The sequence below is a fragment of the Eriocheir sinensis genome, chromosome 39 (genome assembly GCF_024679095.1).
Source record: "Eriocheir sinensis breed Jianghai 21 chromosome 39, ASM2467909v1, whole genome shotgun sequence".
Taxonomy (NCBI): domain Eukaryota; kingdom Metazoa; phylum Arthropoda; class Malacostraca; order Decapoda; family Varunidae; genus Eriocheir; species Eriocheir sinensis.
The window spans coordinates 3404460-3412153 of NC_066547.1; positions in this window are offsets into that span (position 1 = coordinate 3404460).

Sequence of the window (7694 nt, forward strand, 5' to 3'; positions counted from 1 at the left end):
TTGGCTTACTCCTCCCTTCCCTTTTCTACTTCCTTTCTGGCTTCTTTTATATCTTCTTTCCCTCATATCATTCCTTGCCTGCCTGTCTAATTTGGCTTACTCCTCCCTTCCCTTTTCTACTTCCTTTCTGCCTTGTTTTATATCTTCTTTCCTTCATTCATGGCTTACTTGCGCGTCTGTTTTGTATTCTACCTTCCTTCTTTCCCTTTCTCATTTCCTACTTTTCTCTCTTCCTTCCTTCATTCAATTCTTTCTAGTCGACCAGCTTTATATCTTTCCTTCCATCCCTATTCCTTTTTTTTCCCTACCTTCCTTTCTTGCTTGATTTGTACTCCTTTCTTTTTTACGCCTTTTCTACCTATTAATCTTTCTTCCTTCCTTCCTTCATTCCTTGCCTGGATGCTTTGGATTCTTCCTGTTTTCCTTTCTTTCTTCCACTTCCTACCCTCTCTCTGTCCCTGCCTGCTTTGTATTCTTCCTCCCTTCTTCCCTTTTTGCTAACCTTCTTTTCTTCCTTCCCTGCCTCCATTTTATCCAGCCATCCGTCTTTCCTTCCTTCGCTCCTTAATTGCCTGCCTGCTTTTTCTCTTCCTTCCGTCTCTTCCCTTTATTTATATTTTCTTCCTTCCTTCCCTCTTAACTCCATTTTCTTTACTTATTCCCTTGTTGCAAAGTCGCATAGGAAGGAGGAAATATAAGTAGAACAAAAATCAAACAGTCCATTCTAAGATCTAACAAACTACTACAGGCTTAAGTGGCACAGGACACATCTTAGGTCACGTCAGAGTAGCAACAAGATAACAATAAGCTACAACACCTATACCAATAATAACAACAAGAGGGACAGTAGGAGTAGTAATAGTAGTCTCACTCCTTCCACCTACGTCCCTCTACTGTCCTCCCTGTTACCCACCTCCATGCTCTCCTTCCCTCCCATTTCTAGTCTCCCTCCTTCTCCTTCCGTCTCTCCCTCTCCTGTTACCAGCCAGCATGTGTTCTTTCCTCCCGCTTCTAGTCTCCCTCCTTTCCCATACGTCCCTCTTACCCCTCTGTTACAACCTCCATGCCCTCCTTTCCTCCCGCTTCTAGTCTCCCTCCTTCCCTTTACGTCCCTCTTCCTCCCTGTTACCAGCCTGCATGTCTTCTTTCCTCCCTCCTCTATAGTTTTCCTCCTTTCCCCTTTACCTCCCTCTTCCTCCCTGTTACTTGTCTGCATGTTCTTTCCTCTGCTTCTCTCTCTTCTATCTAGCCTTCCCGCGCCCACTCCTGCCTCGTCCCACGCCGCCTCCTGCATCATCTTCCTCGTCGAACGCTTAACTTTTACGCTTCTACGATGATACTTGTCTAACGCCTCTCCCTCTCACCCTCTCTTTCCCTCTCTCACCTGGTATACCCCTTGAGCTGCCTCCTACGCCAAGGTGAAGAGGAGGAGGAGGAAGAGGAGGACGATGTATTGGTCGTTGCAATTACACCGTTTTAGCGCAATAAGTGCCACGTCATTTCTGAGATTGATGAGGAAAATATATTTGACTCGAAGGATACAGAGAAAAATGATGATGGAAGAGGAGGAGGAGGAGGAGAAGCTGGAGTCGGAGGAAGAGGAGGAGGAGGAGGAGGCGATAAATAATAACCACTAAAGCGAAAAGGAATCAAGAAAAAGATGTATACTCATGGTCGAAACAAGGAACAGTAAGAGGAAACATGAGATAAATTAAAGGAGATGAAGGAGGAGGAGGAGGAGGAGGAGGTGAGGAAGAGCATAAATTGTGGGTTGGTTTAAGAAATGGAAGCTGGGAGGAAGGGAAAGCGAGAGGGAGAGGGAGCGGGAGAGGGAGAGAGGATAGTAGAGACGGACGATGAATGAAGGTAGAAAAGAGAGAAAGAGACAAGGAAAGGAGATGAAAAGAAAAATGTAAAAGCTGGTGGATAAAGGTAGATAAAGAAGAGGAGAAAAGAGGGAGGTAAAGAGATAGCTATTAGGTAGAAGGAAGCTGAAGGAAAGGAGAAAAGAGAAAGAGAGAAAGAGAGAGACAGGAAAGAGATGGGAAGAGAAATATTGAGTGAAAAGCAGACGAGGAAAAAAAAGGAAGAGGGAGAGGGTGATAGGGTGAAGAAAAAGAAGGAAAAGAGAGAGGAAGGAACAGGGAAGGGATGGAAACAGAGAGCTTGGGTGATAGGAAGGGAGGGAAGCGAGATACAGAGAGAGAGAGACAGGGATGGAAAGAGAGAGATGGTGAGAGAGAGGGTGAGAGAGTGAGGCTGGGAGGCTGGGTGGGTGGGTGGAGATGCAGGCTGTCACACATTAGCGGTGAGTGGCAGCTTCATGTCGGTAATGACGGGGTTTGGAGGTCGATCAGTGATGCCTCTTGCGCCTCCCCACTTCTTCCTACCCATTCCCCACCCTTCCCCATCCCTCCCATCCCTTTCCCACCCTTCCCCACCCTTTCCTTCCCCTCTATTTCCCATCCATTCCCAACCCTCCTTACTCCTCCCCATCCCCTCCTCATCCCTCCTCACCCTTTCCATCCCCTCCCTTTTTTTCCCCACTCCTTCCCACCCTCTCCACCCCCTTCCTTTCCTTCCCCATCCTCCCACTCCTCCCCTTCCCTTCCCCGTCTCTCCCTACCCCTCCCCATCCTTAACCTCCCTTCCTCAATACTTGTGACACTCTTCAATTCCCCCGTAAAAGCGTAACACACATAACCCTTGACTCCAACCCTTCCTGACCTACTCCACAGTGGCGAGAGTGTCCTGCCCTCGCCCCGGAGCCTCACACGAAGAGCTCATGCGAATAATCAAGGCGATGACGATTGGGAAAGTAATTTGATTCCATTACTGAGTCGCGAGGAACACACGGCGCAGCACTCACCGGGTCGGGAGGAGATAAGCAGGTATTTCATTAACCTGTCGCCCACCTTGTTCCTACCTGCATAATGTACGTGATCGGGAGACGCCTGAATATGGACCTGGGGATGAGGTTGGTGTCAGAGGCTTTCACTTCTCGCATCAACTATTGTCAAAGGCCACAAAGGAGTTTAATCGGGTTCTCATGAGTGCTTTTCTGGATTCATGGTATAGAAGGATCAAACTACCTACCTGCATAATGTACATGATCGGGAGACGCCTGAATACACACCTGGGAATGGGGTTGGTGTTCTCAGACGCGACATCAACAATTTTCAAAGGCCACAGAGGTTATTAGTGGGGTTCTCATGAGTGGTTTTATAGATACATGATAAAGAAGAAGGATCAAACTACCACCAGGATCATAGAACTCTCCCTGGAAATGCCCAAAACTCCTAGTATGAAAGCCTTGTCAAATATGTGTGCTTTGGCGCCGGTGTTTAAGAATACAACCCTGAGTCTCGCCCACTTGAGAGATACCTGAGGGACACCTGGGGGACACACGGAGCCTCGGGGGTGAAGGAAAGAAGGGAGGAACTCGAGGTAATTATTGCATGGAGGTAATTTGGAGTTAATGGAGGGGGTGGCCATGTTAGGTAAGGCCGTGTCCCTCTTGTGGCCGTGACGAGAATTAGAGGTTAGTGAGAGAGGGAGAGAAAACGAGAGAAGGAAAGAGACTCACCTGGGTTACCTATTAGAGCCTCCCCTCCTCTCCCTCCACCTACCTCTCTCTTCCCCTTTCTCTCTCTCCCTTCCAGGTCGTAATCGCACTGCTTGGGGACGAAATATTGCAGGGAAAGAGGAGAAAAATGGACACAGATAAAAGTCAAGACGGCCGGCACTCCATTAACGGTTAATCTCAGTCGGGCGGACAAAACCTTATCCATTGTTTCCAGCCAACTAATCTCGGGGCGGCGCAACGAGCAAACACTTCACTCCGATTCGTCAGGCCGGGCTATCAGACGGTTCAGACCCAGCCGCCGCCACCGCAGCCACCACCACCACCTCCACCAGTACCTCTTCTATAATACCCCCGGTTTCACCACCACTACCCCCAGCTTCACTTCCACCACCACCACCACCTCCACCAGTACCTCCACTATAATACCCCCAGCATCACTACCACAACCCCCAGCATCACTACCCCTTCCCTCAACATCACCTCCACCACCACCAGTACCTCATCCACCAACAGTACCTCAACCATGACCAACAACAGCAATTACAATCTCATTCACTATACCATTGCTGTTTCTACCACGATTACATATACAGTCGCAACCACTATCACCGCTACTTCCACTATCACCATCACCCTGTCATCTACTTTTTTGGTAATGATGGTGAAGATGAGGAGGAGGAGGAGGAAGAGGATGGTGATGATGATTGTGACTAATTGACTAATTTCACCTTCTTTCCACCCCTATCACTATTTCTACCACAACTATAACTATCATATTCTCCTCCTCGGTAAAGAAACAATCATCATTTGAAAATTATCGAGGAAAAATATGAAAAAGAAAAAGGAAGGAAATTGTCGAGGGTAAAAAGAAAAAGGAAAAAGGAAAATTAAAAAAAGGAAACAAAACCTTACACACAAAAAAAAAGAGGAAAAACGCCGAGCACACAAATATGAAAAGAGAAAAAAAAGAAAGGCAGAAGTTTACTCTTTGAAAACAGGCGCAGGCAGCTTTGAGGGTAACGAGCTGCTGCTGTACCGCCGCTGGAGCTGAAAAGTGGCCAAGCATTGAACTTTCCTCAGGATCAAACGGGCTAATTTTCACCCTCCCACCTCCCCCTCCTACGCATGGCCCATCCCCCATCCCTCCTCCTCCTCCTCCTCTCTTCTCTCCTATGCACCTCTCTCCCCTTTCCTTTCAGTTGGTTCTTTTCTTATTGTTATTATTCAGCTTTCCTTATTTTCTTTCTTCATTTTCTTTTTATTCATCATCCTTACCCCCTTTTATTTCCTCTTCTTTCCTCTTCCTCGTCAGTTTTTCTTATTTTCTTTCTTCATTTTCTTTTTCTCTTCTTTTTATCTTTTCCTCACCTCTTCTTTCCTCTTCCCCGCCGTTCTATTCCTCCTTCTTAACCTTTTCCCTTTTTAATCTCCCTCCTTTCCTTTCCTCTCGTCGTCGTTCTCTTCCTCCTCCTCCTTCCTTCTCTGTCTTCCCTCTATTATTGTCTATTTTCACCCATATCCTTCGCCGATCCTCATTCCCCTCACATCTATCCCTTTTTTCATCGTCCACTTCTTCATTCTCGTTCTCTTCCTCCTCCTCTCCTTCGTTTCGTCCCTCTATCACAGTCTATTTTCATCCACATTCTTCGCTCCTCCTCCCACGCGCCTTCATGCCATCCATCACCTTCATTCCACCTTCAGCACCTCAAATTGATGACCCCCGCCTGTGGAGAGCGAGAACACACCTGAGGGCTCTGATGAGGGGGCGGCATGCGAGGCGGCCAGGTAAGGGTAGGACGGGCATGCAGGTAATCCACGCACCTCACATGATGTATACATGATCGCAGGTCGACTTAGGAAGGTGTTTAAGTTTATTAGAGGATGTTTCTAGTTTCCGGTGTTGAGAGAAACTGTGAAAAATGTGATGATTCAGAGGTTTGAGTCGTTTGTTAAGTGTTGAGTGTTTGTTTTAGTGTTACTGAAGTGTTGCATAATAGAAGAATATATAGGTTATCGTATGCAGGTAAATATTTCTAGGTAGGAAATTAATTAGGAAAGGTGATTAAGTTTTGCTACACCTGCTCGCTATTTTGCTTATCCTTTACTGCACACACACGCAAATAAATAAAGAAAGAAAGAAAGAAAGAAAGACAGAAAGAAAAAAGAAAGGAATAAATGAATAAATAAGAAAACACAAACTAAAGACGAAAATAAGAAAAAAAAGATAAAATAAAAATATAAATATGGAAATACAATAAAAAATAAATAAAATGATTAAGAAGTACGAGGAACTATGAAGAGGCTTAAGAACCTAAACCCCAAAATACTAAATAAAAAAAAAAAAGATGAAAAACTCTCCACCTCTACTGAAAAAAAAAAATTCCTCATTCTCACGGCCATCACAGGTAAGGCGAATGACTGCACAGCTGAAGGAAACCCTCCCGAGAATGAGGCTCAGCGCGGCTCAGCATAAACAAAAGCAGAAAAAAAGAGAAAAAAAGAGGAAATCCTTAAAAAAAAAAAAGAAATCCTGACTACCACTTTTTTCCCTCCCTGTTTTTTTTTTCTTTCTTTCTTTTTATTTGATTTTTGCCTCATCAGCCTGCATTAAAAAAAAAAAAGTTCCATTTATATTTGCTTTGCCAGTCTTTTTTTTGTGAGCGTGTGTGTGTGTGTGTGTGTGTGTGTGTGTGTGTGTGTGTGTGTGTGTGTGTGTGTGTGTGTGTGTGTGTGTGTGTGTGTGTGTAAATCATTAAAATTGTCACCCTTTCACACCTGTCCTCCCATTCCCCTTTTTTTTCACCTCATTTACCTGCCCCGCGCCACCAGCCGGAACGAAAATCTGGCCAGGTGATGCTAGTCCTCTCACCTGGCCATTACCTGAACACCTGCCGCTTGCCGTGACGTTCCATTTTCCCTTTTGTCCACACCTAGTTATAAGATTTCACAACCCATCATCATACTCCCACGACTCCTCCTTTTCTGTGTTTCCTATTTCCATGCATTCATTTCTTCCTCTGCCGTTCTGACCCCTTGACATCCTCTTCTTCTTCCCAGCTGTCCATTCCTCCGTCCTTCCTATCCTCCCTCCCTTCACTCATATCTCCATTTATTTCCCTCTTCAGTTCTCACCTCCTTGACATCCTCTTCCCTTCCGTCCCTTCTTTCCATCTATTCTCCCTTCCTCCCTCTTTACTTCCCTTCTTCAGTTCTCATTCCTCTACATCCTCTTCCCTTTCGTTCTTTCTATCCATCTATTCTCCCTTCCTCCCTTTACTTCCCTTCCTTCAGTTCTCACCTCCTTGTCATCTTCATACCTTCTGTTCCATCCCTTCATCCATCCTTTCTATTCTCCCTCCCTCCGCTACTCTTTCCTCCCTTTACTTCCCTTCTTCAGTTTTTACCCCCTTGGCTTCTTCCTCCCTCCCATCCGTCTCTTTCCCCCTGTCCTCCCTCCCTTTACCCCCTCCTTCAATTCTTACACCTTAACTGCCTCCTGCCATACCACCCTACTTCCATCCATTCCTCCTTCAGAAGTGTTGCCACAGACGCCTGGAGAAGACTTACCGCCCCTCGTGTCTCCTTTACGTCTCTTTTACCCTCGGCGCCACCTGCATCATCTTCGCGGAGGGGCAACAATACCTTGATTATCCACGGCTCCAGAGACTCGCAGGTGCTCGGTGTTTCTTCGTGTGCGGGACTCAGAAACGGCGTGACGAAGGCTTAGGTAGGTCGGTATTCTTTTAGACGCTTCCGACTCTCACTTCAACTATTTCAAAGGCCAAGAAAGAGATCTATCGAGTTCTTATGAATGTTTTTTTTTTCACGTCCATGGTACAGAAAAAGTCAAACTACCAAGAGGGTCATGAAAGTACACCTGGGAATGCACAAAACACATACGAAAGACTTGTCAAATGTGTGCTCACCTCAACCATATCCAAAGGCCAAAAAATGTTATCAATCGGGTTCTAATGAGTGGTTTTTTCACGTCCATGGCACAGAAGAGTCAAACTTACACGAGCAGCATAAAAGTACACCTGAAAATACATAAAACTTATACGAATGCCTTGTCAAATGTTGCTTGGACGCGGAAATGTTTAAGAATGTG